Source organism: Delphinapterus leucas, chromosome 15 (assembly GCF_059928025.1).
Source record: "Delphinapterus leucas isolate spDelLeu-1000000601 "Yukka" chromosome 15, BTC_Dleu_Yukka2, whole genome shotgun sequence".
Lineage (NCBI taxonomy): Eukaryota > Metazoa > Chordata > Mammalia > Artiodactyla > Monodontidae > Delphinapterus > Delphinapterus leucas.
In genome coordinates, this window is record NC_143143.1 from 71642343 (window position 1) to 71668676 (window position 26334).

The window sequence follows — 26334 nt, forward strand, 5'->3', positions numbered from 1 at the left end:
ACTACTGACAATAGCCAGGTCATGGAAGCAACCTAAATGCCCATCGACAGACAAATGGATAAAGAAGATGTGGTACATATATACAATGGAATATTACTCAGCCATAAAAAGGAACGAAATTGGGTCATTTGTTGAGACGTGGATGGATCTAGAGAGTGTCTTACAGAGTGAAGTAAGTCAGAAAGAGAAAAACAAATATCGTGTATTAACACATATATGTGGAACCTAGAAAAATGGTACAGATGAACTGGTTTGCAGGGCAGGAACTGAGACACAGATGTAGAGAACAAACGTATGGACACCAAGGGGGAAAGCGGTGGGGGTGGTGGTGTTGTTGTAATGCACTGGGCAATTGGGATTGACATGTATACACTGATGTTCATAAAATGGATACTAATAAGAACCTGCTGTATAAAAAAGTAGATTCAAAGAATAATGATAATAAATAAATATATTGGCATTGCCCTATTTCTTAAGCTGGGTAGTAGTTTGTGGGTACTTATTTTATCATTGTTGTTTAAACTGCACATATATATTCTATAATCTCTTTTCTACTTTATAATATTTCATAATAAAAAATATATTCAAAAGTGAAAGAAGAAAAATACCTAGGAAAATTTTACAAAGACGATAACATTCAGCAGGCCCTTGATCTTAAAGCTATTACTAGGCTAGAATGTTCAGAAAAGCATGGGACCAAGCACTGAAGAAACAGAAGCACCGGTCTCAGTCCAGTGGGGTAGAAAGATGCCCAAACAGGTAATTCCACTCCCATGTGGCAAGTGCCAAGACGGTAGCCAAGAGGACTTCGGGGAACTGAGGTGCCTGGGAATGTCAGAGAAAGGAAGTGACATCTATATAGATTTGCCTTTTCACGTCCTTTGAATCTTTCATCAAACTGCTTTCCAGAAATTTTGTACCAATTCAAGTGCGTAAGACTGCCTATTTTCTTTTTTTTTTTTTTCTTTTTTTTTTGGCAGTACGCAGGCCTCTCACCGCTGCGGCCTCTCCCGCTCCGGACGCGCAGGCCCAGCGGCTATGGCCCACGGGCCCAGCCGCTCCGCGGCACGCGGGATCCTCCCAGACCGGGGCACGAACCCGCGTCCCCTGCATCGGCAGGAGGACTCCCAACCACCGCGCCACCAGGGAGGCCCAAGACTGCCCATTTTCTAACATGCTTGCCAACACTGGGTATTATGTCTTTTTTATTTTATCTTGCCTAGTTTGGCAGGTGGAAATGGTACCTTATCTTAATTAGCACGCCTGATGTCTAATGAGGCTGGTAATATTTCATACACTCATAGGGTGTTTCTAGTCCTACTTTTGTGGAAATCCGTCTCTCTTCCATGCTCTCTCACACCCTCGTGGTATCTTATAACTCCCAAGTGTATCTTACACCCCACAGTGTATCTTATACACTGTGTCATGGTCATGTGTATGTCCATCTTCCCCACAAGACTTCAAGTCAGGAGCAGAGTCTATTTTATCCCTGTATCTGCAGCACAAAGCACAGATGCTCTGACATCATGTGCCAAATGAACAAGACAGCAGGTTCCGGAGCCCTTGGTACTTCACTGGGGTGTCAGCAGGGTCATATCGGAACCACAGAAAAATGGTGCTGCTTTCCCAGAGACAGTTCTGCCAACATTATTAACAGCAACCGGGCACAAACAAGGAGAAAAACAAAAACAGAGCAAGGCTGTAGTTCATCCCATTGTGTGTGATCATCAGGCAGGGAAAAGTCTGTAAAATTCAAGGAGAATTGTCTTCAGAAAATACGTTTTGCTTAAGAGACTGTCCCAGGGTACCTGCGGAACTGTCAGAGAAAATTAGATTCTCCGCAAGTAACAGTCACTTGAATTTCTACTTTATTTCTAGAGTTCTAGAGTTCTTTAACTTCCATTTGTTGTGTCTTTACAGCACCTCCTTTCAGAAGGGCAGTTGGTCTGGCATTATCTACTCATCAGACACTGGGAAGGCACCATGGGGAGATGACAGGACACTTCAGCAGACGATGAGTTCATACAGGTTTGCTGGGACATGTGCATAAGAGCCCAGCCCTTCCTTCCGCAGCTACTTAAGGGGACCCTGAGAACAGGAGCAGCTTAACCCACTCAGCATCTGTAGTGGATGGAATGGTCCCCCTCCACCAAAATATACGTGTACGTCTTAATCCCTCGAAAGTATAAATGTGGGACTTCCCTGGTGGTCTAGCGGGTAAGACTCTGCACTCCCAATGCAGGCCTGGGTTCGATCCCTGGTCGGGGAAATAGATCCCACATGCATGCTGCAACTAGGAGTCCACATGCCACAACTAAGAAGTCCGCATGCCGCAACTGAGAAGTCCGCATGCCGCAACTAAAGATCCCGCATGCCTCGACTAAGACCCAGTGCAGCCAAAATAAATAAATAATAAATAAATAAAAATAGGAAAAAATATATAGTAAAAAAGTGTAAATGTGACCTTACTTGGAAAATAGGTCTTTACTGATGTAATTATTGATAATTTAAGGATCTTGAGATGAGAGCGTCTTGAATTATGTGTGATGAGTGATGCAGCCACTAAGGATGCCAAGAGCTACCAGCAGCACCAGACAAGGAACAGAGCGTCCTCTAGAGACTTCAGAGGGAGTGCAGCCCCAATGACATATTGATTTCAGACTCTGACCTTCAGAACTGTGTGAGAATAAATTTTTATTGTTTTGAGCACCCAAGCTCCTGGTCATTTGTTACAGCAGCCCTGGCAATCTATACAGTGGCCAGTCTTGTTCATTGGTGCCTGAATACTTTTGTGGCATCTATTATACTCCACAATCCCCCCACTTCTGCCTTCGCTCCTAGACTGTCATTCAGACCACTGCAGCAGCCTCCTCGTGGTCCCCCGGCCTCCAGCCTTGCCCCCTCCAAGCCAACCCCCCACCTCCACAAGATGTCAGGAAGAGCTTCCATAAATTTAAACCAAAGACTGATACTCTCCTACCTTCAATCAATGGCTGGCAACCCAATCATGGACATCGAGATAAGTCAAGATGCTCAGTATGACGTATGAGGATTACCACCGTCTGGCCCCAGCTTGTCTCTTGCACCTTATATCTGCCAAGACCAACTCCCTGAACACCCTCTACTCCAGCCAGGACTGCAAGGCTGTCACTTGCTATTCCAGGTATACCCTTCTCTTTTGTCTGTCTGTCAAGACTGCTCAAGTGTCATCTCATATTCGAGAACTTCATTCAGTCCTTCCTTCTACCTCTACTGCCAACACAACAGAACTGAGCTCCCACACCTCGTGTCCCCATTGTCTGCAGCCCACTCCTGAGTTATAGCATCAACTGCAGCCAATTAATACTCCTCTGTGGACCTGTCCATTTCCCTGTTAGCCTATGAGCACCTTTAGGGCCGGGTCCATCCTTATCTCATTTGTCTTCGTATCCCAGAACCTAGCCTGGTACCTGCACACAACAGGGATCCAACAGAGAAATGGGTGGGTGGGTGGACACATGGGTATGTGGATGAATGTACCAACTAGCAAAGTACCAAATGAATCAATACATGGACAACTTGTTGAAAGAGGAGTTAAATGCGAAGGGTGCCAGAGCTCAAGAGGAATAGCTGGGAGTTACACAGATGAGCCCTAGGTGGCAAATCAAAAGTTGACTGAAGGGCTTCCCTGGTGGCGCAGTGGTTGAGAGTCCGCCTGCCGATGCAGGGGATGCGGGTTCGTGCCCCAGTCCGGGAAGATCCCACATGCCGCGGAGCGGTTAGGCCCGTGAGCCATGGTCGCTGAGCCTGCGCGTCCGGAGCCTGTGCTCCGCAATGGGAGAGGCCACAGCAGTGAGAGGCCCGCGTACCTCAAAAAAAAAAAAAAAAAAAAAAAGTTGACTGAAGACAAATACATTATAACAAGACTGGCATTTCCTGGAGCTTCTCGGTTTATAAATCCCTTTCATATGCTTCAAGCCATTTACTCCTCTCAGTGACCTGGCGAGGTAAGGAATTACTATTATCTCTATTCACAAAAAGGGAGCCAAAGCCCACAGAGCTTGTGGACACTAGCCCAGGTCACCTAGTCAGTGAGGGATGGGTCAGGACCCCAGGACCTAGGTCTGTGCAGCTCTTCAGTCTATGTTCTTTCTGTGAGCGGCCCACCTGCTCTCTGCTTTAAGTCGCAGACTGTCCATCAAGCCCTTGTAGAGAAATAAGGGGAGGAGTGAATACTCGGCTGTGTCCATGTGGAAGCCAGAGATACACACTGTTTGCCTGAAAATGACTGATAGGATGGAAACTGACAAGTCATCATCCACTTCTGGCACTGCTGATGACTGGTTAACGTGAATGCTGTGTTGATTCCCGCTAGATGGGAGCAGATGTCACTTATCGTTAATGGAGTGTCAACGTGTGCTTGCCTAAAGGAAAAGGTTCTTTTGGTTGTTGCTGTGGTTGTTCTCAATTTTCCCCTCATTTTATAGCCATAAAAAAAAGAAAATATTCAGCAGAAAGGATGATGCTACCTAGGGGTAGAAAGGGAAGGCATCCTTCTGATTTATTTCCTTCTTTCTTGACTGGAACAACCCACAGCCGGTCAAAATGCTGGTGGAAGTCAGAGGATGGACCTGGGTTCTGAGAGTAGCCAAGCACTCTGGGCTCTAGATCAGAGCTTGAGAATCCAACAGCCACAGCTAGAAGGTGTTCAGAGTTCAACCAGGACCACCAGGCTCTCGGCTGAGCTAGGCTCACCTCTGCTCAAGGATGATGACTGCAAATACAAATAACAGATAATACTAGTGAGCGCTTCACTCTGGACAATGGAATGTGTTGAGTAAACACTTTACCTTCCTGTAAGCCTGACAATCACTGTATGAGGGAGGGACAGATCCACCAACTCTGATCTGAGAATTCTGAATTCTCCAAAGCTTTGAAAACCAAAAGATTTTTTCCTAAGTGTGGTGCAAACGTATTTGGCGCTAAGACTTAGGTTAAACGGATGTAGACTTGTTTGTAGTTTTTCCCTCTCCTTCTTAGTGGTCATATCTATACTTTTTGCTGCAAAAAATATCAACATGCTTGATTTGGGGATGCAATCCCAGACCCGGCTGGGGGTGTTATTTATTCGACAGTATATGGACTATAATGCCTTCCTAAAGTAAATCTGAATTCAGAAACACATTTGGCCCCAAAGGCTGCAGATAAAGGGTTGAGAACGTATTCAACCCAGTTCATGGATGAGGAAACAGGCTCAAAGAGGATAAAGAACTTGCATGAGGTTACACAGCTCAAAAACAGTAGATGTGGGTTTGGAATCAACAGTCTTCCCCGAGAGCTAGTGCGTTAACCACTGTGCTCCGCTACCTCTGACAGATGCCCTTCCCCACCCTCTCAGCCCGGAAGTCCAGCCCCTGCTTGCTCTTGGGCAAGAAGGCAGGATTTCCTGTCTTAGTTGAGCTGCAAGATGATTCCCAGAGCAACAGGACCATCATTAAAATGGTTTATCCAAGCAAATCCTGGGACTTCCCTCGTGGTGCAGTGGTTAAGAATCCGCCTGCCAATGCAGGGGACACGGGTTCGAGCCCTGGTCCGGGAAGATCCCACATGCTGCTGAGCAACTAAGCCCGTGAGCCACAACTACTGAGCCTGCGCTCTAGAGCCCACGAGCCACAACTACTGAAGCCCGCGCACCCTAGAGCCCGTGCTTCGCAACAAGAGAAGCCACTGCAATGAGAAGCCCGCACACCACGACGAAGAGTAGGCCCCACTCACCGCAACTAGAGAAAGCCTGCACGCACCCAACAAAGACCCAACATAGCCAAAAATAAATAAAATAAATAAATGTATATAAAAAATAATTATAATTTTTAAAAAAGCAAATCCTGGGATAAAGACCTGTGTTTCGAATCTAGAGTCAAATGCAATCACAGCATCAGTCATAACTAGGTAACTACCTGTCAACGATCAGGATCCATACTTAAATTTTTATGCTGAGAAGCAAAGAAAGACATCCATCATTTTGCTGATGGCCACCCGACACCAAATTATCACATGTTCTCATACTACAGAGGTCAAGTCAGTCCCTGGAGCCAGACAGCCTATGTTCCAATCCTGGCTTAGCCACTCAATGGCAGTGTGAGGTTGGCCAAGTTACTTAACCTCTCTGTTCTACAGTTTCCTCAACCAGAACATGGAGTAATAATAATACCTATCTCAAGAGTTGCCATGAGGATTAAATGAGTCTGCATTTAAAGCACTTAGAAAACAGCAAGTCCGATATTAGCCTTTCATTCATAAACAGATAATGAGAGAGAAAGATACTTTGCTTCACATTTTAACTTCTCTGAAATTAGAGTACTTCTTACCACTGATGTGTAATTTTAGTACAATGTTTATGTTGTTGTTGTTCCCAGAAAGCAGCAATCTAACCAGTGGTGCCTCTTTTTTCTTTACCGCATTTTAGAATTGAGAGAATATGGTGAATAACATTATTGGAAGAACTGAATGAATTTTTACTTCGTTCTCTTTTCTCTTTATCACATTTTAGAATTGAGAGAATATGGTGAATAATATTATTGGAAGAACTGAATGCATTTTTCCTTTGTTCTCAAGAGAAAGACCTGTGACAAGAGCAGGAATAGATTCAAGCTGTGCTCACCGTGTCTCCGCAGAGAGGTCACACTTTTCCATTCACAGGCAGATGAATTCTAAAACCAAACACCAGGGTGAACAAGTGTCCGCATTCCAAAGAAAGAGCTGAGCAAATTTTTATTTGCATTTCAAAACTCTAACAAATGGCCTCAATCAACTACTTGGGATTTTTCCTAATTAGTTTTACTCTGTGCCTCTGTCACCTTTCGGAGAAAGCTGAAGATTTTAACCTTCAAAATTAGCAACCGTGCATGCCAGAAAGTATTTCAAAGAAGAGTCAACATGTGTCTGGAATCTAACTGTAGTACCTGAAAGCACTGTCCGAGGATTTTCCAGTCTTCCGAGAAGCAAGTCCCCACCCCTTGGGAAAACTAGTCTCAAAACTCAAAGTTTCCCTAAATCACGTATCTGAGAAAAATGTTAAAACAGATTTATCCATAGAGGCAAAGAAATAAAACCATAAGAATAAATAAATAGTAAATCCGATGCCTCCCCCCTGCTTAAAATCCTCCAGTGACTTCCTACTCTACTTGGAATAAAATATAATTTCCTTACCACAGCTTTCTGGGCCCCAGGCGACCTGTCCCCTACCCAACTCTCCCGGTGTTTTTCATTCTTTTCTCCCCTTTACAGACTATATTTGAAACATACCAGTCTTCTTTTCTTTCTTTCTTTTTCTCAAACACATCAAGAACATTCCTGCCCCAGGTTCTCTGCATTTGCTATTCCTCCTGCCTGGGAAGATCACCCCCTCCCCAGCTACCAGCATGTTCACTACACAAGGTCAGCCAGAGCAAAGGGTGCCGTTTTCTAATTCATACAAAGGAGCCATATGAGCTATCAGCCATCCTGTCTCCCTGCGATGACTCATTCATTCCTAAAACAAACATTAATTGAGCACCTACTATAAGGCAGGCACTGTCCTAGGCACTGGGATTATAGCCTTGAATCAGATAGACAAGCTTTCTGCCATTTGGGAGCCTATATACCAGCGGGCTGATATACGTAATTCAGCAAGAAATGATTAGGGAAAACATCCAATAGTAACCAGAGTGCCAAGACAACTGGACTTGGTTCTGTGATAGTGACTGGATGACTACCTTAGACTGGGTAGTCAAGGAAGGCCTCTGGAGGTGCTGGTGTTCATTTTGAGATCTAAATGGCAACACGGAGCCATCAACACAAAGCATGTGTTTGGGTTAGGGAGGGAAGGAAGGGCATCCCATTCAGAGGGAATCCAAGGTGTGAACTCTTATAAAATACCCCAAGGAATGAACAAGTTCTTTGTGCTCTAGAAACAGGAAGTCGGGGTATGGCTAGAAAGCAGTGATCAAAGAGCGGAGGGGGATGAGATGAGGTTGGACAGGTGGGAAGGGGCCAGGTCAGGTGGGAAACTGTACAGAGTCAGCATAAAGAGTTTGGATTTTATTCCCAGTGAGTTGTGAAGCCATCTGAGGTTTCAAGCAGGAAGTGTCGTGATCTGGTGTGTATTGTGGAAAGACCATTCTCTAATTCAGAGTTATCCAAAAGAACTTCTTGCCATGAGGGGCATGTCCTATATCTGTACCGTCAAATGCAAGAGCCACTGGCCACATGTGGCTCTGAGCACCTGAAAGGTGGACAGTGTGACCGAGAAACTAAATAATTTATTTTATTCTATTTTAATTAACGGAAATATAAATACCTGCACAGAGCTGGTAGCTACTGCACTGGTCCACATACCTTAAGTGCTGGGTGGAGAATACAGTTACCTCGTAAACAACACAGGGGTTAGGGGCTAGGATCCTGCGACCCTCCGTACAGTTGTAAATCCGCATGTAACCTATAGTTGGCCCTCTGTATCCTTGGTTCCTTTGTATCCACAGTTCCTCCGTGTCCACAGTTCTGCATCAACGGATCCAACCATGACCATGTAGTACTATCTGTGTATTCAGTATTGGGAAAAAATCTGCATGTAAGTGGATCCTTGCATTCAAACCCATGTTGTTCAAGGGTCAACTGTAATTACAGGAGGACGAGGGGAAGCAGGAAGATTTATCAGGAGGCTTTTACAGTGGTCCGGGCGGTGGGGGGAGTTGATGATTGACAGCTGGAGGTAGAGATGGAAGGAAGTGGCAAGCTGAGAATATCTTTCCGGGGTGGAGCTAGAAGGGTGAGAGCAAGAAAGGGAAAGTGAGGAATCAGAGATCATCCTAGATTTTTGGTTTGAGCAACTGAGTGGATAGTAGCACCGTTTTGATACGGGGAAGGCTGAGGAAGAAGCAAGTTTAGGGGAGGAAACAAAAACTCAACAACAGCAAAAACTGCCCCCCCCAACTCTTCATGCAGCAGGTTGTTCTTGACACTTGGGTCTCAAATGTCAGCTCCAATGTCACCTCCTCAGAGGCTGCGCACAACACCCACCCCACCCCTTCACCACATCACTCTCTCTCTCACACGGTCCTGGCGCCTTCTTCTCTGCACTTAGTATCTACAATTATTGGACCATTTGATCGAAGCATTGCCTCCCTCTTCTCTAAGCTGTAAACTCTCTTCACATGGGTCCTCATCCCACACACTTGCCTGGAATGGCACCTGGCAAACAGCAGGTACTTCAATATGTGTTAAATTAATTTGAGACAAATATCTTTACCTTGCAAAAAACAAAAAACAGGGCGGAAGACACAAAAAGGTACATTTCCAGTGTGAATTTATACAACATCAAATAGTAGAAAACAACGTGTACTCACACACCTGCCCCAGGTATAACCAGATAAATTCTGTTTGGGGTTATTTACCGGTATTCCTTTCATACAGAAAACTGAGTATAATTTCCAGGTAACGATCCACCTCCTCTGACAGGTGCAAAAGTGAGAAGCTTATCTGGACATGATTCCCAGTTCTGTAGTCTTGTTTCTCGTCAAGAGTTATTGGGGAGAGGGCAGAGGGTGTGGAAAATGAAAACAGGGTAAATCCGGGCTGCCGTTTTTTTAAGTTCAGAGTGGCCTTAGGGGCAGGATCCATCATCATTGCCCACCTACATCCCGTCAACCAGCGGCAGATTGTATCCTGGCTGAACAGGTGCTACCCGGCAGGGTGCAGTGGTGGGGGGTGGTGAGGGCGGGGGAGGGGGGAATGCAATTAAGCGGATATTGATTTGAACTGCGCTGTGCAATCCTGGCAAAGTCAAGTAGCCTCTCTGGTCTTCACTCCCCAACCCCCCTGCCCTGCCTACGCCAGGTGACCCTGCACTCCTTGTCAACCAAGACCTCTAGATATTTTCTCACCAACACCAGGTAAGCCATATCACCCCAAAACTTTTGAACCCCGGAGTAGATCTTCACATTTTCCCACTGCAGGACGGCAAGCAGGAGTTGCACACAACTTGGTCATTATTTCCCACGTTCTCCTTTCCTCACAGACTTCATTCTCTCTGCACCCCAACACACACACTCACACACAATTCCACACCCACAGACACATGCAGAGCTCTCTGCAGCTTCTTTCACTCTACACTGACTCACAGTCGTGAGAACACATTTCCTTTTCCTCTTCACAGGCTCCCGAAATGAGATCGTTTCTGCTAAAAGCAATCCTAAGCACCGGGCGAACAACTCCAGAAAATTAGAACAAGTTCCACTAAGGCTGGAGACAGAGAGGAGAAAAATCTGTTCAATTTCAACTGTATTCACATTACCCACAAAATGGAACACTCCTCTCATTTTTCTCACTAATTCCAATTCTTCACAAAAATTAAAACAAAAGCTATTCCTGGCACAAATGGTCACTTTCTATCTGCCATCAGCAATGACTCCAAATCAGGAATGCACCATTCTCTTCACTTTTCGAAGCATTATTCCTCCTCAGAGCAGCTGCGACATCTCGAGTTCCAATGGAAATTACAGACAACATTAAAGAAACAGCTAGAATGTATTAAAGATTTAATGGTGAGTCATTACACATATTGAAAGGAGGTGTAATTCTGCCAGCCCTGAGCCTGATACAGAGACATTTCGAACAAGGAAATAATTTGAGGAATATCTGATACAGGATAAAGGATAAGAGACAGAAAACATCAGATATGGGAAACAATATTGTTTGCCACTGATTTGAAAATAACTGAAATGAATAATTGTTCTATCTAATATCCACTGAATAAGATGGAGCTATTCAAAGCTATTTTTACAAAGAGTTTTTTAATAACGTGAGGAAAAGTGCTTATTATAGGGTCAAATGAAAAAAGAAAGGAAGATGCATGACAATACATACAGCATGAGTTCAATTATGTGAAAATGCACAGACAACCCAACAGGGAGATACATGAAAATACTAACAATGGTTATCTTTGGGTAGTTAGAAAATACATGCGTCCTTGTTTTCCTAATCCTTCTACTTTTCCGTATTTTCCAAACTTTGTGTAGTAGGTACATATGATTTTTTAACAAAACGTTTTCATCCAGCAAATATTTATTTTAAAATACAGTTTATCTAAAATGTGTAAACTCCTTTGATTTTGTGAAAACATTTTCTACAAAAGCTTCTGTCTTAAAGTGTCCTTGTGACATTACGATGTTTGAGGAAAGAAGACAGAATTGCCCCCAGGCCAATACTCACCCCCAATTCCTAGGAGAGCTGGCTAAGGATCCAGCTACTGCTTCATGGGGGCTACAGATGACTGGGGAGTCTTGCAGCCTGGCTGTTCCCCAGGGAGCACAAGGGAATCAACACAGAAAGTGACAGTACCCACAGTTATCAGTCTAATTCACCAAAAAAGGGTTGGGGACTGACTCAGATATGATCATAAAGCACTTGGTCTTTCCTGCCCCGCACTGCATGCATTCTCTTCTCCCCTACACACAAAATCCCTGAAAGGCTAACATTATCATACCCATTTTACAGGTGAGGAAAATGAACACAGAAATGGAAGGCACCTTGCTCAAGGTCCCAAGTCAGTCATCTATCAATGTCTGGATGCAAATCCATATTTGCTGATGCCAATGATCAGACCCTTTGCACTACCCCACATGGCTTCTTTCATCGAGACTGAAATGATTAAAAGAGCTGTGTCTGATACATGGAACCCTGCACACCACCTGAATGGTGCCTCCTGCCAAAGGGACCCAAACTCTATGGGTTTCATGAACACAAGCAACCAGATCTATGTCTTATCCCCTCAGATTCTAAAAAGGACACAGCGTTGGATTGAATTATAAATTATGCTCTGTGTATCTGTTTATTATCTTAAAACAATATTTCCTAAACATGGAAATAATAAATCAAAAGATATGAAGCTGCTTAAGGGCTCTTGATATATATTCCCAAAAATTCCTTTAAAACGGTTTATGAGTTTACACGGCGATGAACATGGTATACAAATAACCATTTATTTAGTCACATCTTTGCCACCACTGGGAATTACAATTTTAGAATACTCTGTCAAACTAACAAGAGAAAGCGGGAAGAAATGTCAGAGTCCGTATCCCAGCATGATAGAATCTAAACGTGCCCATTCAAATTTTCAGCCACAGCAATGTCAAGGCTAGACAACCAGCCCAATTTAGTCCTCTTTTGGGAAAAGGAAAAAAGTGCCTGTGGTTAAATTCGGAAACCCCAAATTAGAGGAGAGTTCAAAGACCAACGCAGACCCTAGATCAAATCCAAAATACCAAACAGACCAACAGAGAGAATGGAGGACCCTGGGTAACATTTACTAAGAGTCTATGCGGTGCCACGTTCTTTACTTACATTCTGAATTAGCCCTTAGAACCAACTTTTGCAGAGCTTCATTTATCCTCATACTATAGACAGGGAAAAGTTCATAAACGCACAAGGCCAACCAGCTGCTCAATCCAAAGTTCAGATTTAAACTCAAACTCATCTACCCTAAATGTCTTGATTCTTTCTCATTCTGTTGTTATTTTAGTGATTTTCATATCATTTATTGGGTTCTCGGATTTTAAAAGAAACACTTGTTTACTATAGTAACTTTTAAAAAGAGTTTGGAAGTTCTTTTAAAGAAGAAATTAAGAATTGCCCACAGTCTATCACTCAAACACAAGAACTGCCTACACTTGGGTTCATTTTCTTCCATTCATTTATGCAGGACTAATATATCATTTAAATAAAATCATTAATAGAGTGCATATGAAGGTTAGTTATGCTTTAAAATTTTAAAGGAATGATTTAAATTTTTGTACTTTGTTGAAAATTCTTTTTCCCAGGGTCTATAAAACATTAATTTTTTATATTTTACTATTTTTCTGTGGGTTTTGGTTGTTTATTAAATCAACCAAAGGTAATCTAGGACTACCATTAGTGTAAGACTTTTCACATGGCATTCAGGAGTACTTGATACTTTCTTTTACGTCTGCAGATAATTCCATTACATAGAAGTCACATAATTATTTTAGCTACTTTCTATTACTGGGCATTTAAATTTGTTTTCCTCGTTCTTCTCCATCCCAAATAATATTCTGATAAAAATCCTCTTATCTTTTATGTACATCTCTAATTATTTCTCTGAAGTAATAAATTCCTGGGAATGGAATTACAAGTCCAAAGGGTATGCCTATCTAAGATTCTCAAACCACATTTCAAACCACTCTCCAGAAAGACTGCAGAAATGTATACCCTTTTGACAACTATATCATCTCATCCTCACCAATGTCCCTGTTTAAATTGTTGTCAATGTAAATAGAGAAAAATGGTACCTTTATTCTGTATTGATTTATATTTCAGTAACTACAAGTGAAGCTCATTTTTTTTTCAGATTTTTAATGACTGTGGCAATTTTTCTTACATTAATTGTCTAGTCACATCCTTTTGTTCTTTTTCTACCAAGAAACCATTTTTTGTTGTTGATTATTAGTGTTCTTTATATATTAAAGATAGTTGACCGCTGTGAATCGTATATGTTGTAAATATTTTCCCCAGGCTGTTTGTCTTTTAACTTTTTTGTCATTTTATTTTTACTTAAAAATGTTTATGACTTTTATGTAACCCAATCGATCATTCTTTCCCCTTATAGTTCATTTCTTGGCTCTGACACTTAGAAAGCCCTTGTTCCTCCTAAGATCAAATAAATATTCACCTATATTTTCTTTTCCACTGCACTGTGCTGGTTCTCCTTTCATATGGGTGAAATCTCAAATAAGAACAGAAAAATAAGTGAAAATATCCTTAAGGTTAAAAAAAAAAAAAAGTAAATCCATCTGAAAAGACACATTCACTGGCAGATAAATTATGGATGATTCTCTCCCCTTTGTGATCTCAGGAATGACAACCACAGGGAGCAAACACCCTAGAGAAGCTCCCTTATCCCTGATCTTCAATCTGGGCCTTGGGGAGGTCCCTAATGCTGTGATCCCCCAAGGGAGGACAGAACTTCATTCCAGTGTGGAAGCAGGTAGTTTCTGTCCCCAAATCTCAAACCAACCAGGTATTCCCAGAATATCTGCTCTGTGCCCAGCCCCAAATCTCCACCAGAGAACCCAGGGAGCCTAGAGGGGTCCTTCTGAGGTTCCCAGAGCTGGGGAACCGGCAGGTAAGCCTGGAGGGGTCTTCCTGAGAGAAAGCAATTAAAATTCACATCACAAAAGGAAGGAGGCTTTTTTTATTCTGAACTGCAAAACGTGGTGTGGTTAATCAGAGCAATTATAAATGGTAACATCATTATTCAAGCTTCTATTTCCACACCAAGTCATTTAAATGAATACATTTTCTGCCTTAGAGCAGTAGCTGCCAGTGAGCTTTTAAAAAGAAATGAAAGGAAAAAAAAAAAAAAAAAAAAAACCAGGAAAAGCCACTGGTGCAAAGCCTTGGAGGATGGGGCCAAAAGAACTCGGAGCCGGGGACTGGGAGTCAGGAGATCTGGACACACAGTCTCAGGTCTGACCCCTGCTCACTCTGTGACCTTGGGCAAGACCTCTTCTCCCACCTGTGCTGCCAGGAGAATGGATTACCTTGTATTCCTGAGCCCTCTGGGCTCTGACACTGTAGATCTGAATTGTACAGCTATTTTAAGTTCGCCTTGTTCTATATGTTGCATCTGCAATTTTATAGGAGCCATCGATGTGTTAAATACATTCTCTTATTCAAATTCTTCAGAAGCTGCCCAAGCTGCCTCTAAACGGTGACAAGTTTACCTCTTAAACTACAGTCTGTATTGTGTGTGGTCACCGTGAATCATGGGGGAAAGAGCCTAAGTGCGGGAATCACATGGACCAGGGTTCAAATGTCAGTTGTGACCCAGATGGTCTTAACGTTATCCTGGATTTGACTGAATTTTATGCAAGTTTCTTACTGACTATATGCCTCCCATCTCCCTTTCCCTAGGGCATTTGCTTTAGAAAACTTGTAATTTTAAAATTCTTTCTCTGCCTCTTTGAAATGCATGGGAATTTTCTCCCAGGGTCTTACCAGTTTTACAACCCAAGAAACAAAACGTCTTTCTCAAGGACATGGGAACCATCTTCTTGAAATGTAAGCAGCAAAGGAGATAAGCCCCTCTCTCCCAGTCTCTGAGGGAACGTAGGAGCCTAACTTCAGTGGGCACCTTTCTCCAATTCATAAAACTATCTCCTGTTGTGAAGATACAAGAAAGCTTACTTTTCAGTTGGTAAGACCAATTAGCAAACACAGAGAGCCTAACAATTCCCCCATTTCAGCTCATAAAAATTCTCCAGCCCTTCAGCATTGAGTTCAGTCTCTCTCCCTGATTGCAATAGTCTTGAATAATGTCTTCCTCGACTGTTTAACTTTGTCCAGTGCGATTTATACTTAGCTGCAATTTATACTTAGTTCCAACTGTGTGAATGCACCTCCTTCAACTTCCCTGAACCTCAGAGACTCTATCCCTGAAAGACAAACAACAATGAAACTCCTTATTTTAAGAAGTGAATGAGATCTTCAAGAAACGAATCAAATCGCGCATGCAACTACCTGCCATAAACCGGAGTGGTGAACTGTTTGCAAGATCTACCTCCCTGTAACCACACTCTTGGGTCATTCCCTTCCACAATGACTGTGGGCTTGGCCATGTGAATTGCTTTGGCCAGTAAGACACCAGCAAACACGCTGCAAACAGAGGCTTTTAAAAGTACCTGTGCTTGGGGCTTGCCCTCTTGTTATACTTGGAGTCCTGAAAGCATCACAGGCATGAACCTGTGAGGGCACAGACCTGGGGGTTCCCAGCTCCTGTGTGGTTCACTAAAGAGCATCCATTGTCCCCAGAGCCAGCCAGCTTCCTGGGACTTCCAGCTGTCCATTTCAGGACAATGGCCGGCATTTGATGAAAACGGACCGGAACATTCACCACCTGAGCTCATCCTGGGTCATCTGTTCCCCTCTGCAGCAGACCCTTGAATCCAATCCCAGAAGCCCCCTTAATAACAGCTCAAGAGGCAATTTCTGAATCAGACCCTGTCTAGCCTTAGGGCTCACATGAGGTCAGATGAGATTAGCACATGGAACTATCAATTCTACCACGTACCACGCATGGAGGTAAGTGGTTTACATGGATTTAATCTCACTTGAGGCTGAGATGCCTAAAGACAGGCAGTATAACTATCCCATTTTGCAGATGAAGAAACTAAAGCACAGAAAATAAGTAGCCTGCAGTGGAGGACTATGCAGACACCTAAAGATGCTTGAGCCTTGGAAAGAGAGCTGTACAACAGGGACTTCTGCAGGAGGCAGGGCCTGCGGACAGACCCCCTCTATGAGAGGAACCTGTCTGTGCTCGGTAGCAGCTAAGACACAGGTGTCTTGAAGGCCATGCCCCTGCATCAGACTAGATGAGGTGGGAAAGATCCCACGCTGACACCCCAGCTTCGGTGTCTCCAACCCCCTGTAGTCCTGAGGCTACCAGAGGACACGGAAGGCCACAGAACCTAGAGGGACAGGTGAGGCAGCCACCACCTGTCACCTGGACCCCTGCATCTCCTCCTCACTCCTCCCTGTACCCACTTTCCATCCATTCTCCCCTGGACAGCCAGCGAGCTCATCCTACAGGCTCCTCTCAAATCACATCACTGCCCCGCTGGAAACCGCCCCTTTCTTTGCACTTTCTCCACTATATCCACCTGCCACATGTGTCTGACCTTAAGTCCAATGATATTAAATAAAATTAAAAATTCAGTGCCTCGGTTGCACTGGCCACATTTCAAGTGCAAAAGAGCCACCTATGGTTAGTGGCTACCCTATTGGCCAGTGCAGATGCAGAATATGGCCATCAGCACAGAACGTTCTACCAGGCAGAGCTGGATTACACAGTAAAATCCCACCTCCTCACCAAGGCCTACAAGGCGCATGCCCCTCCAACTTCCTCTGATGGAACATTTGTCCCATTTGTCACACTCCAGCTACCTGTCCTTTCTCCAGTTCCTTAAACATACCACACGCTTGCCCACCTTGGGGTCTGCCCCTCCCTGTAATGTCTCCTTAGGCTAACTGCTTTATATCCTGCAGGAGCTGCTTCGAACTTCACTTCCTCCAAGGCATCATTCCTGACACCCCACCAAACCTAAATTTGCATATATACATATATATGCACACACACATAATCACAGCAGTTATTCTAATCTCTCCTTCTTGCCTGTCTCTCCTTTCATGGCACTTGCTACGTTTGTCACATCGGAAGGCAGCAGCCATCTGAAAGCCTGACTAGTGCTGGGGCCTGTCTTCCAAGAGCACGTATGTGACTGTTGGCTGCAAGTCACGTGGGCTTCTTCATGTGATGGTTTGTAACATGGCAGCTGGCTTCCCTCGGAGCAAGGGATCTGACAGAGAGGGAGGCCAAGATGCAAGCTGCAGAATCTTTTACTACAACTGAATCTTGGAAGTGGCATCTCATCACTTGTACCGAATTCCATCAGTTACGCACACCAGGCCTGGAACAGCGTGGGAAGAGACCACACGAGGATACGAAGACCAGAAGGCAACCGTCCTTGGGAGCCATCTTGGAGAGTGGCTACCATAGGCTGTGTGTGTTGCTTGTCACCGTGTCCCCAGAGTGCTGGGTATCAGACTAAGTGCTCCGTAAATATGAAGAAAAAGAACGACTTGAGTGCCCTTCTCTTACCTCATCTACAAAACCAAGTAATCAGGCCTGAAAAAAATTTCATGTTCCTTCCCTTCTACAACATCCATTTTGACGGCACAGTCCCTGAGCCTGTGCTGCTCTCAGTTACACTGTTGACATGAAGGTGAAGAGGTGTGGATCTGTGGTCCACGGGGCTGCTCTCTCAGGCACAGGGTCTGGGGTGGGAGGAACATACGAGGCTTCCCTCCCTCTGACTTCAGTCTAGTCCAGGGTTCCCAGCACCCAGGTGCTGCCAGCAGCCCTGCCTTACATCACACAGGGACAGAAAGGTTCATGACGGTCAGTGAAATTATATGTCCCATGCAGCAGGGAAGCACACACTCACAAAAGACCAGCAGAGCCACTGACTCTTTATTAAATGCTTCTCCCAGGCAATAAACCGGAGAGACAGTGGCTGCAGGGAAACAGGAGCCCCTGGTCAGAACCTGTGATTGGGTCAATCACTGGAGCGGGTAAAAGGTAATAAGTAGGGTCAACTGGCAGGACGTGTTAGGAATGAGGGCAGCCCTCTAACAAGGCAACCGTGTCCCCTGTGACCTGGGATTGCCAACACCAGTGAGCACACTCCCAATGGAATAGTAACAAGCTACCATGTATGAAGCACCTAATGCATTCGGGCACTTTATATCCCTAATCCCTGCAACATCTACTAGACAGTAAGTCCACATCTGTCATGTGCCCTAAGGTCTCAGGACATCATCCCCCAGTGTCTGGCATCCAGTAGGTCCTCTGGAACCACTGTGTAAATGAATTAGTGAGTGGGTGAATACCATGAGATGGATATCATTATGCCCATTTCACAGAATAGAAAACTTAGGTCTATAGAGCTGCTCAAAGTCACGTGGGCTCTATTGAGTAGAGCTCGGTTTGAACCTTCAACTGTCTGATTCCAAGACACTTTTCACATTACACCACACCTTTAAATGGTTTGCACACGGGTGCAAGCACAATCAGTAGATTTCCTCCAACATGCATGCTATATGACGCGAATCTTCATGAAGATACAGAGACCAGAAAACATCTGTGGGCAGTAAGAGATGAGAAAACTTGACAATTTTGTGGTTTGGGAGGATGACCCAGGGGTATCAACTTAGTCACTTGCCAGAGTCCTCAGCACACACCTCGGCCAGTGCCCTTCTGAGTCCAAGCAGGTGAGCTGGGAGGCTGGCTGTCCCAGTGAGGCTGACAGCGAGCATCCAGATGGAACGGTGGGGGGGGGGGGGTGCCTCCCTAGAAACAAGTGCCTGTTTCTTATTACACAAAACCCCACAGGCTGCCACAAATCAACGCCAATTCTTCCGGCTTGCTTTTATTATTCACAGACGCTCAGTTTTACTTCCCCAGCCACACCCTCCTCCCTCCCTCAACGAATTCCTGAACAGCAGGAGAGTAGACAGATCTCTGCATTTTGTGAGTTTTGCTCTATGTACCTTCCTTAAGTGTCTTTTCAACTGGGAAAATTGGTGATTAAAAACTGAAATTGGAAGATGCGATCTTGAAACCACCGAGAATTTGAAAGTCAAGGAGAGCAGCACAGAAAACCTTCCAATCACAGGTCACACAACAACCATGCCGTCACATGGACTTCTCACAACAACGTGAGTCCTCTGGCGGGGGGGCGGCGACTGAATGAACAGAAGCAGCAGAAGTCACAGTACAAAGGAGCAGGAGGAAGATGCCCTTAGATGCTTGGGTATTACAGACTGGTGATTACAGCTTATCACAGAAGCTAAAAATGGACCCAGGTATCACGCTCATGATGCACAAAATATCTATCACCTTATGAAGCCATCACTTTTATACAGAGATCTTTAAAATGATATGTACTTTTGAAGACATTTTAAAGGTTAAAAAAATAAAAGATCATGAATGATTTAGAACAGGGGTAAGCAAGCTAGGGCCTGCTGCCTGTTTTTGTAAATAAAGTTTTATTTGAAAAATTTGTGGGAAAAATATTTACTAGCTCTCCCTTTATAAAAATGTTTATCAACCCTCGATTGAGATACTTCACTGAGGTTTCGTTCAGTATATTTATAATGTTGATCTTTATGAAGATGTTAAGCAGCAGGTGACTGATGGCAAAACCGTCTGGTACATGGGATCTGGGGTTGTCTGAGCAGAGCAAAATAATTGATTTTTTTTCATGTGTGAACTTATACACCAACGTGCCCAAGTCAATAATGGACAAAACTGCCTAGAGCTGTAGCGTGACTCAAGGCCATAGTCAGTAAACCTGAGGCCCTAGAAACTTCTGTGTCATTTATAGACATCGCTCCCCATCAAAGAGCATGGCTAACATGCTAAACCTTGGAAAAATAAAGGAAAATGGCCATCTGAATTGTCTTTGTCAACAAACGCCTAGTAAAGTGAGAAATGACTTTGAAAACACAGGTATTGTCACGGTAGTAGAACTCCAAGTCCAAGTCTGATTCTTCTTCGTGCATGGGATAAAATGATAACACAAAGGTCAAAATCTACATAAGGAGAACTAACTCATTACTCGCCTAAGTGAAAAGGAGAGCCTGCAAAGTTAGATTATTTAGCAGATATTATTTCATAACTGCAAAACAACTGTGTGAAGTGGGCAGTATTGATCAGAGGGGTTTCTCGTAATACACAAGGGAAAAGGATAAAGATTATCAAGCAGAAACAAAGGGCATTAAATTGCTAAATTCAAGGGTTGAAGAAGAGCTTTTACAGGTCAGTTAAATCTTATGGACAGAAACAAATCCAGGAGAGAAGGCAGGCAGAACTCTGAAATGATTTGCATTTTTTAACTACAGAAATGAGGGAGACTGAAAACAGAGTAGGAATTTGACCAAGCAGAGTTAAAGGTCTTAGTTACTTTCATACTGTAAAAATCCACCATCAATGGGCTGGAAAATCTATTAAAAAAAAAAAAAAAGGCTATCTGAAATACTGGATGAATCCACTTACATAAGGCACCTAAAAACAGGCAAATTCACAGAGACAGAAAGGAGAATTGAGGTGCCAGGAGCTAGAGATGACGGGAAATGAGGAGTCATTGTTTAATGGGTATAGAGTGTTTTGGGGAACGATGAAAAAGTTCCAGAAATGGATAGTGATGATGGTTGTACCACTGCAAATGTACTTAATGCCACAAAATTGCCTATTTTAAAATGGTTAAAAAACTAAAAATCAGAGCAATTAAGTACTAAAAGGGAGATGACAGAAGTACCATTATTTGTAGATGATATTATTGTCTGGTTAAAACCCACGGCCGTAACTGAAAACTATTAGAACTGATAGGAGAGTTTTGGTATGGAAGCCAGATACAAAATATCAATGTATGCCTAAAAAACACATCTTTTTTTTTTACCAGCAATAGCCAATTAAAAAATAATAGAAACATTTATCCCATATATAAAAGAAACAAAGATATAGGAGTAAATGAGGAATGTGTAAGACCTAAAAGATAGAACTATAAAAAAGGTTAGAATAATAAATTTTATGTTATGTATATTTTACTACAATAAAAAAAAACTTTAAACACATTAAAATATATATGTACACACACACGCGTGCACATGTGCGCACATCTGATGCCTTATTACAAATATCTATGTCTCACCATTGTGATCCCAGTGATATCTTCCACGTAATGGAATAAAAAGTACCATGGGGATGGCTTTACAACCAGGCTCAAACAACCTCAGCCCAGGAAAAGTCCTTAGGATTGCTAGCAGGTTAAAGATGCTTCCAAATATGGCCAACAAACTTTTCACCCTAGTAAAGTTTTCTTCATGTTGGCATGAGAATAACAACAAAAGTTATTCTTTCTTGGTTTTCTATTTACTTAAAATAACTTGTGACACAATTTCTCTTGAAATTATACTGAATATTTACCTTTAGTACTTAAGAGATAAATAAAAATCAATGATTTTTTAAAAGGCTGTCGCATTTGGTCCTAGGTGTCCATCCCCTGCAGGAGTTAATCTTAGGAGGAAAGTCTAGGGCCATTTGTGTGGCACATCAGGAATGAGGTCATGTGGGAAAGAATTCGAGGCTTCGATAAAATTCTTAAATTGAGTCTGGACATTCAGAGCACCTCTCCTACTGATTCTAGACAAGCTGCTGTAGGTCTTAAATGGTATAAACCCAAGTCCATGATGCCCTACCTGTTCCTTCCTGGAAAGATGGGGGAAAGGAGGCAACCCATCTTTGGTGCTCTGTGTAAACAGGCCTGGGACCTGAGGAATCGAGCTGCCCTATATACCCTTCTCTCCCTGTCACCCAGGAGGATAGGGAGCAGAAAAGCAAACCTCTCAGTGTTTGTCCAGCAATCAAAGCAAAACGCTCAGTGTTTTAATAACAAATGTCATGATAACTGAGCCAAAAAAGGACGTTGGAGGATTGGATGGTTAGAGTTGATTAGGGGGAACTGTTCCAGTTATCTGTTGCCATGTAACAAATCACCCCAAAATTAGTGCTCTAAAACAATAATAATCATTTATTATCGCTCATGGTCTCTATGGATAAGGAATTTGGGAACAGCTTGGCTGGGCAGTTCTGGCTTGGGGTCACTAGTGTGACTGTAGTCACACAGGGACTGGGCAGCTGAGGGTTGACAGGCATCCCTCACTCACCACGTAATCTCAGGTCTCTTTGTGTGGTCTTTCCAAGTGGGTTAGCTTGGGCTTCCCCCCTGTATGGCTGCCTCGAGTGTGTTACATGGAGGCCAAAGGTGAGTGTCCAGGAGATAAAAGGGCAAGAGTGTGCCCTTTTCTACCCAGCCTCAGAAGCCACACAGCATCACTCCCACCTCCTTCTATTAATCAAGGGGAGGGGACGCAGATTGACCACTTGATGTGGTGAGGGGATGTCTAGGTCCTGGAAAAGCACATGGGACAGGAAATATTGTTGCAGCCATTTTTTTAAATATGTAATTTGCCACAGGAACTAAAGTTTATTTGAGATTGTTAGTTTATTTACCTATGAATAAAATTAAAGTATGAGTGATAAAAAATATTCTTGATTCTCTTTCTTTGTTCACAAACTCCTTTCACCAGCATTTCCCAGGGATGGTGAACGATATGACATAAGCAACCAGACTTATCAACAGAACCCACCAATATTAGCTCAAAATATTACATCATGCCACCTGTCTGCTTGGTGATTGCCTTGACATGGCTTGTAACACTTGTGAAATAACCAATTTATGTGAGTAAGCCCTGTTGAGATACTGGGACACAAATAGAAGAGAAATTGCCTGGACGTAGAACCCAAAACACTGTCAGCTCTCTTGCTCAACGTAATCTTCCGAGTGACAGTCTCAGAGCAACACGACCAAATAATGGGAATAGTAGAAAACTTTCCCAATGTTATTCTTTTGACAGTAATTTAAAATATTTGTGGCAGACGTAATGCTATGTATTTATCAAATCTTGTTTAAATGATCTCTTCCTAGGCATCCCAGACCACCTCATTCCCATCTTCTCTTACGGGTCCATCAGGACCATGTGATGGGGTTCCAGTCACCTGGATGAGTTGTAAACCACTTCCAAGCCTGACCATAAAACCCCTAGAGACTGTCATACAGAGTGAAATAAGTCAGAAAGAGAAAAACAAATATCGTATAATATCTCTTACATGTGGAATCTAGAAAAATGATACAGATGAACTTACTTGTAAAGCAGAAATAGAGACACAGACTTAGAGAACAAACGTATGGATACCAAGGTGGGGAGGAAGGGGTGGGATGAATTTGGAGATTGGGATTGGCATATATACACTACTGATACTATGTATAAAATAGATAACTAATGAGAACCTACTGCCTACCACAGGGAACTCTACTCAATGCTCTGTGGTGACCTAAATAGAAAGGAAATCCAAAAAGGAGGGGATATATGTATACGTATAGCTGATCCACTTTGCTGTACAGCAGAAACTAACACAACATTGTAAAGCAACTATACTCCAGTACAAATTAAAAAGAAAAAAAAAACAAAAAACCCTCTATATGCTCTACAACTGCTCCCTCATTCCAAGCTAACCTCAGAGGCCACATAAAAGGACCACTTGGAGGAGCCACAGAACCCTCAATGAAATGGGATTTGAATCCGAAACCACCTTTGTGTGTATGTGTTAAGCCACTGAGATCTTTTTTTCTTTCCTGCCCCAAAGGTAAGAGCCAAATTAAGAAATCCAAAACTGGGGTGCTACTGGAATTTGGAGCAATACAACTTTTTGGTACGGAGGCTATCTCTGAAAAGCTACTAGATGCCAGGCACATTCCCCAATCAAGGAAGCCACTGCGATTTGTGGAGTTTGTTATTGCGGTATAACTGAGGCAAGCCTGACTCATGTAATATTATGTTGAAACCAACATGAATATATTAATAAGCAGAATTAAAAATTCACATGAGGGCTTCCCTGATGGCCCAGTGGTTGAGAGTCCGCCTGCCGATGCAGGGGACGCGGGTTCGTGCCCCGGTCCAGGAGGATCCCACATGCCGCGGAGCGGCTGGACCTGTGAGCCATGGCCGCTGAGCCTGCGCGTCCGGAGCCTGTGCTCTGCAACGGGAGAGGCCACGACAGTGAGAGGCCCGCGTACCGCCAAAAAAAAAAAAGAAAAAAAATTCACATGAATTTTTAAAGTTAAAACATGAAACTTTAAAGAAATATCCTGCTTGAGGCAGGCTACTCTGGCTATGCCCCAGACCCCCAGGGACCATACACACATTTACTTCTGCTATTAGGAAAACGTCAATGGAAATATCTGATGTTTCTTAAAGCATCTGGCAGAGACAGTCTCTGCAGTCAGATGAAACCCAGTTCTATTACTTCCTAACTGAATCACTGAGAACTCACTCCCCTTCTCTGAGCCTCAGATTATGTGACAGGGGGAACCATTGTTACTGGGTCAGTTGGTTACCATTTGGGCCAGCTGGCCTAGAAGAACAGCAAAATTCGTCATAGAAAAGCAACAGCCCTTTGTTTAGGGAAGCACCTGAATGTGTTTATAAAAGATGAGGCCTACCTAGACACAGCCAGGATGAGAGAGAAACTTAAATTTTTTTTAAAAGAGGTAAAATTGTTCATTGGGATAAATAACAGGAATTTGGCAGTGCCCAGCAATCTCTTGAGAAGGGTCCTTAAAAAGAACAAATGGACAAAAAGGGCTGAGAAAGGGGACACAGTGACATGGTAAGAGGACAGAGCCTATAAAGGGTTCCGGCCTATGTGAATTCCCTGCTGTATTAGTTAGCTCTTGCTGCATAACAAATCATCTCAAATCTCAGGGGCTTAAGGCAACGAACAATCATTATCTCATAGTTTCTTCTGATCAGGAATTCAGGAGCAGCTTAGATGGGTGGTTGTAGTGTAGCGTCCTTCATGAGGATGCAGTCAAGATTAATGAATAACTAAACCCACTGATTCTAAGTCAGAACGTATATTTAAAGCATTGGAGAAAAAGGAAGAGAATCAGAGCTGGGGGGAGCAAGAGACCCCATGGTAGTCTGGTCTCTACCTTTACAACCTTGTGTGACCCTCAGCCCGAGCGCTCACCCAATCTGGGTGCCCACTTTGAAGACTCATATCATCCTTAAACCCCTTCCCAGCTCTGAAACTTGGGGGTCCTGGGGCCCAAATGGCCATCCCAAGATGCTGGGTGTGATAAATGGAGGCACAAGAGTCTCCTGCATAGGGAACAGACAGCAGGCCTACTGAGACTCTGCGGGAAGGACTGTCTTCTTCCCACACACACCCAGGAGTCAGAATCAGGCATCTCATGCACTTCATTTCCGCACAGAGCAGAAATCCCATTCCTCAAAGCCAGAGCCTCTCATTTGCTTATTTCTTTTCCTACTTCCATTTTTTTGGAAGGGGATCTATTTCTGTTGTGACTCCAGTCCAACTCAACTCACTGCCACCCACTTAACGCAGTTCAACCCCTCTTGCTTGCCATGGGCGAGCCTAGGAAGAGCAACAACCCGACAGCCTGGTGAAAAGGGCAAGAGGACAGCTTCCAGCAGGAAATGTGCTCCAAGAAATATCAGGAAGGGAGGGAGGAAGTAGGAAGGAGGAAAGCCAGCACATACGTGAGCAACTTCGATATGTCTGGCTTCTTGGATGTGCAGTTTTTATATCCTTATAAGAATCCTATGAAATGGGTGCTATTAGTACCGCATATTACAGGTGAGAACAGCGAAACTCACTCTGGGCAGCTACCTCGGCCAATACCCACCAGCAAGTGGAGGTGAGAGGTGGGATTTAAATGGCATATGTGAACCCAGTACCTCAAATCCCGGCTGAGGGAAAGAGGGAAAGAGGGAAAGAGGGAAAGAAGGAAAGAAGGAAGGAGGGAGTAACACAAGGAAGCTGTATGCATGAGTGTTTCCTCCAAGGATGGCACTAAAAGGAGGACTTAGCTCTTCTTGATGGGATGTGTTGATGGTACACAAGGTTGGGTACACTTTGCTACACAAGCTCCTCCTGCTACTAAAGACAGTCGATGGCTCCAATTAAGGGTGTGTGTGGGGGTGGTGAGGCTATTAGAAAAAAAATCTCATCTATCTTTGCTGCAGAAAGAGAGGGGGGTGGGCGCAAAATGCTCATTAAAACCAATTTGCATGGTTATTTGAGAACCAGAAGAG